The sequence below is a fragment of the Montipora foliosa genome, chromosome 5 (assembly GCF_036669935.1).
Source record: "Montipora foliosa isolate CH-2021 chromosome 5, ASM3666993v2, whole genome shotgun sequence".
Taxonomy (NCBI): domain Eukaryota; kingdom Metazoa; phylum Cnidaria; class Anthozoa; order Scleractinia; family Acroporidae; genus Montipora; species Montipora foliosa.
The window spans coordinates 27,127,115-27,133,114 of NC_090873.1; positions in this window are offsets into that span (position 1 = coordinate 27,127,115).

Here is a 6,000-nt window from a genome sequence, read left to right on the forward strand (position 1 = left end):
AATAATAATAATAATAATAATAATAATAATAATAATAATAATGTTACTATTTGACTTAAAGGGATGGGGACATAGTTTTAGGGTGCTTTTTATGTGGGAAAATCCAAAACAGACTTGTGATCTTGAATCAGTGGATTCAATGGATTCTTCAGCGTCAAAAAAAAGAGATTCTTTTCCATGACAATGCAAACAAACAAACTCAGAGTTGCGTGCAATTTCAAAGACAACAAAAAAATTACCGGTTAATTGGTTTGTTTTGGAGAAATTCTTCAATGAAAATGCCACCAGAATAAAAAAACCTTAGCGATTGATAAAAAGAAATGATGAAAAACGTGTGCACAAATCAATTATAGAGGGTATTTTTTGTAGTTTACTTTTTTAGCTGTAGGAAAGATGTTAACAATATTATTGCTTCCAAGAAACTTTTTGTGTAATTTCTAGCGTGAAATTTGCAGGAAACTTAACTATTTGCGACCTATTCGTGTCTTCAATTGTACGATAAAAATGACACGAGAAAAACCATTTGGGCGAAACTGTCATGTATGCCAGCTGTTGTGTATCATTTTTGCATGGAAAACTGCTTGTCAAAAATACTTTTTTCAAATCCTTTCCCAAAAAAACATTGAAGTGGTGAATTTTCAAAAATCGGGATTTAGATTTGATGAAATGTACTCCTCAGATGTGGATACTTTGGATTCATGACCCGTTTTTGGATTTCGCCAAAAAACGCACCCTTATTTTTTGTGTAGGAGTTATTTACCCATTGACTCCTGAACTGCCTTCCATTGATGACTAAAATCGTCTGGCATTAGACAGCGTGAAATCTAGAAGTATCACTCTAATAAGGAAGAAATATTTGACAACTATTCCATGAGCGCGTGTTGGATATGAGGTGGTAAATAGCCAACTCGGCACTACGAGCCTTGTTGGCTATAACCAGTCTCATATCCAACAAGCCCGAATGGAATAATTGTTTTATTAAATTCCTTAAATTCCAAAAATTTGGAAGTAAGAATTATGAGCAAAGGAAGCGAGAAAACCGGCCACAATCGAAAAACGATGAAGATGCGATGTTGTGTAATACCTTGTGGTCAGACAGATGTAGGCTCATTACAAAAGCATTTCTTGCCTTTTCACGTACTTCTAAACGTTGGAATTGATCCAAACTTTCCACAAAAAAAGTTTTTTTTTCTATTTTGGCTTTATTCAGAGAGAAATTTTGCTTTCCAGGGAAGAAATTTTTAGCTTAGCAACGCTTAGCGCAGTCATTTACCATATAAGGTCAAACTAAGGTACATGTATTGGAGCTGATAACTGAGATTGAGTGAACCAATCAGAGCATGTGAAATGCATTATCTGAGGTTGAGAATTTAATAACATATTTTAAACTATTTTAGGACAGCTTGGCCAGCAATCAGGTGTAACTAGTTTAAGTTTGTGGCTGGTCTCCTTTTGTGAAGTGTTGTTTTAGTGGTTTTGACTAAGACCTGTGGAAGAGCTTCTGTTCAATAATAATTCGACAGGTCTTAGCAAAATTATTATAACTATTATTTATTATTATTGAACATTGCAGGAAGGTATTGGTGTGTTAAAACTATATTCCTAAGATCCTTGATGTATTTAAAGTTTGAAGCTTTTTGGCATTTTGTATGAAACAAAGAAAAAAAAAACAGAGGAAATTAGACTGCTAGCACGTGGTGTTTTAGTTAATTGTGTTTTGTCATGCAATCTAGAAAAATGGTAGAGGGAGGCTGTTCCTCTTGACTGTGCAACTTTTGATTGACTTAAAAGGAATACAGCTCGACTGACATAGAAAGGACAGCTCACATGATACAAAGAAAATGCACAGTCTTAACAATTAGGAATGCAAATATAAGGAGGAAGCTTTCTATAGTGAATGTTTTGGCATCATAGAATCAAACTACTAGAGTTCAAGGAGTTAGCAAGTCAACGTAATAATAAGTTATTGTAAAAAAGGAAGCTTGTTTATATTACTTCTTGCTTGCCTTTGTATCAAACCGGTTTTCAAAAGGGACTTGACAGTTTCAAATATTTAAAAAATACGGTCTACGGGTATCCTCCTCAAATCATAGGTTGTAAAAATAGTTTAATGACTAATGTTGTAATAGAAAGAGTGTAGGAGTAGAAGAGGAAAGCAAAAAATAAAAATATTTTAGCGATGGAGGACATTTCCCGTATGGCTATGGAATAGCCTCATCTAAACACGAGGGGGAGTTGGGAGAATTCGAGACAGTTATGCAAACCCGAGGTGCAGTCAAGGGTTTGCATAAATGTCTCAAATTCTCCCAACTCTCCAGAGTGTGTAGATGAGGCTATGGAAACACAGAAAAAAAATCCTCTATTGCTTTTATAAATATTTCTCAAAGATAATTCGACAACTGAAGGAAAATACTGGTTTCTTTTACTTCTTGATCGCAAAAGATTTTCTTGATACACGCTCATATTTTCTACCAGCCAATCAAAACACATGTCTGACAACACATAACTAATCAAAATTTGTGTGATGTCACAGCCATGTTGCCATACTCTCATCTAAACACAGCTATTGACCAATGAGAGTGCAAGCACTATCCTAATTATTTTATAAATACAAAGGGTGTATTTTGTTGTGCCATCATGATGGCAAAAATGCATAAAATACCCACAAAAAGACCAGGTCAACCCATCCATTCCTATGATTGAAGTATTCATTCTCAAAACGAGTGCCATGGATTCTTTGTTAGGGGTTCATAAGAATTTGGTGTTATATCAAGATCACACTTAACCTGATAATAGTCTTTATTCTCAATACCTGTCTGACAGACATTTCATTGAAATTGAGAGGAGAATTTACGCATTGATCACTGAGGGGAGTCAAAGAGATATTATTTAACAATTATTTTACCAGGGTGCACTGGATGTGGAGTGATAGATATAACCAACGATGCGCATAGCACCAAGTTGTTGTGATCATTTTATATTCAGCAAGCCAGAGTAGAATAATATTGTCTTTTTAATATTATCCAGGATCAACAATTCTTCCACTATTTGCGCCAGTCCCTTGCAGTGCGAGTATAAATAAGAGCTCCGCATATCATGTCGGCCCAGTTCTCGTTAGAAACCTTCTTGTACAGAACCGTGTTATGGCTGACGCTCAAGTTCCTGTTCAAGCTGCAGTTCCAGCCGCCCCAGCTCTTGTTCAGGCTCCAGCTGCTCCAGCTAATGTTGACAATCCTCAACAAGACCCTTTTCCTTTGCAGGTGTTAATTTCATTTCTTGTTATTTGCTCGCTCTACTGCTTTGGTTTTTCCCCGATTCCTCTTCGCCTTGTTATTCCGCGTGGCCGTTTGTTAGTACCGTTTTCTTCTTTCTTCGCAAGCTCCGGGTTTCTGTAGTGCTTTTTTATTTCCCCGCGGCCCCTTCGCCAGTTTCCACACATTTTAAGCTTATTTGTCATGTTTTTGTGTGCTTCGCCTCACAAACACCGGGTTTGTGTAGTGCCTTTTATCTCCCTTCGGCTCCCTTACCTAGTTTGCACACGTTTATTGGTCATGTTTTGTGTGCTTTGCCTCACAAACGCCGGGTTTGTGTAGTGCCTTTTATTTCACTTCGGCTCTCTCACCCAGTACGTTTTGTTTGTCATGTTTTGTGTGCTTCGCCTCACAGACACCGGGTTTGTGTAGTGCTTTAATTTCCCTTCGGCTCCCATACCCAGTTCGCACACGTTTTTTTTTTATCGTGTTTTTGTGTGCTTCGCCTCGCAGACACCAGGTTTGTGGAGTGCTTCCATTTTCCCTTCGGCTCCCTTACCCAGTTTGCACACGTTTTATTTATCGTCTTTTGTATCCTTCGCCTCACAAACACCGGGTTTGTATAGTGTCTTTGACTTTCCCTTCGGCTCCCTTACCCGCTTTGCACATGTTTTTGTTTCTTATGTTTTTGTGCTTCGCCTTTCAAACGCCGGATTTGTGTAGTGCTTTTAATCTCCCTTCGGCTCCCTTGCCCAGTTTGCACACGTTTTATTGGTCATGTTTCGTGTGCTTCGCCTCGCTATCGCCCGTTTTGTGCAGTGTTTCTCTCTTTAGTTCCCCTGCCCTTCACTCAAGTTTGTTCATTTTATCAGTGTGTTTCGCCCTTAAAACAGTGCAATTCTATTTTCCTTGGGAATTTTTGTTCGCTTATGCGATTATTGGCTTTTACAGTGATTTTTAGTGTTTCTTTTACGCTCTCCAAGCTTTGCGTTTCCGAGGTGCTTTCATTCCGATCCCTGCCCTTCAATTTTGTATGCTTTCTTTGTTTTGTTTTTCTTTTACGCTTTATAGTGTTTTTCCCGCATTTTTTCCCTTGCGACGGGTTTTTTGTTTAGTGGCTTTTTCGCTGCCCTTCCCATTGCTTCGCGGGCTTTGTTAGCTTGTGTTTACAATCATCTTTTGCCTCTCAAACAATGGCTTTCTGTAGGGCTTTTCTCGCCACTTCAAGTTTATGCTTCGTTTTTATTTCGCCTTGTTGTTTTCAAGGCATTTTGTTTTGCCAGCTTTGCCGCATTTTTTAGCCATTGTTTAGTCCTATTCCCTGGACACCCATTCTTTATTCTCACGTGTTTTTTCCATGTGCGTGTCTCGTCTCCCGAATTTGTTTATTTAATTTGTTTATAATGATTTTATGTCGGAATTTCCCATTCATTTGTGTTTTCAGTTGCGCGTCCTCCCAAATTGTTTCATATCCCTTCCAATGGTAGCCTGAATGGGCGTCTAATGCCCTAGTCGGATTACTGACGCTCAGGCTGCCATCCCTTGGGTGGGTCCTTACACATCTTCTTCGTCATTTTTATTTAATCTCCCTTGTGTGCTTACGTTATCCGTTGAGTTTTGTTTTGTTTTGCCTTTTTCGCTGTCCCACTCGAGGGCTGGCAGCCTGTAGATATTTTTTATTCGAGCTCTCTTTTCGGTTTTTTCAGCCACTTCGCAGTCGCGACTCCGTGGCTATCCGCAAGAGGCAGACATTTACGACGGAGAAACCTTGCACAGCTTTAGAGCAGGCTTGGCCATCACCTTAGCCCTTTCGGGTAGCCAGCTCGCAGACGTTATGGAGCATGTCGATTGGCGCCAAGCTCCTACGGCATCTCATTATTTGAAAGTTGCTCAAGTTTTACGTCCTGGAGGTCCTTCAGACTTATTATCCCGTCACGACCCTTCTGCCCAAGCTCTAGCTGTTTCTTACACTGACTTGAACAGTCTCCGCCGTTTCACTGTCGCCTTTCCCACTGGCTCTTCGCCTTAGTTTAAGTCTTGGATGGTCTGGAGTTTTCTTTTCTTGTTTAAGTGTGGGACCTGACAGGTGTGAGGTTAAGTATTGGCTGACTCCTAGGCTGTTAAGGCCGTGTTTAACGTTCGTCTCCTTGCGCGGGAGCATATCTCCATCTCTTATTAGCGAGCGTGAAAGGGACTGTCGCAAATACTGTGCTATTCGCGCCAGTCCCTTGCAGTGCAAGTATAAATAAGAGCTCCGCATATCATTTCGGCCCAGTTCGCGTTAGAATCCTGTGGATGTCGGCAGCCGTGGCATGACTCTTCCTTTCGCGCTCTCCTCGTTACGCCTCCGTGCTTTTCGCTCTCCCGCCCCCCTTACCCGTTCCTTTTTTCACGTCCACTCTAAAGCGCGGTCGCATATCTCCATCTCTTATTAGCGATCGTGAAAGGGACTGTCGCAAATACTATGCTAAAGCATCGATTTTTGCCTCGGTCAATTCCGGCCCAAAACGGATTTTGTTGGCCTGTGTCATACCAGCCAATGAAAATGATGGAAATCTGATATTCATAGTTAAGTTTTTAATAAATTAAAGAATATAAGCAAAGAGTAAAGTAAGGCTACAGCATTAATAGAATTAAGAGCCACAAGTCAAACTTTATTTAATTGCACATGAAAATTTGGTTTTATCAATCATGTTGATAAAGGTGGAATTACCAACCGTGAACGATTTGGAAAGCTGACGTTTCGAGC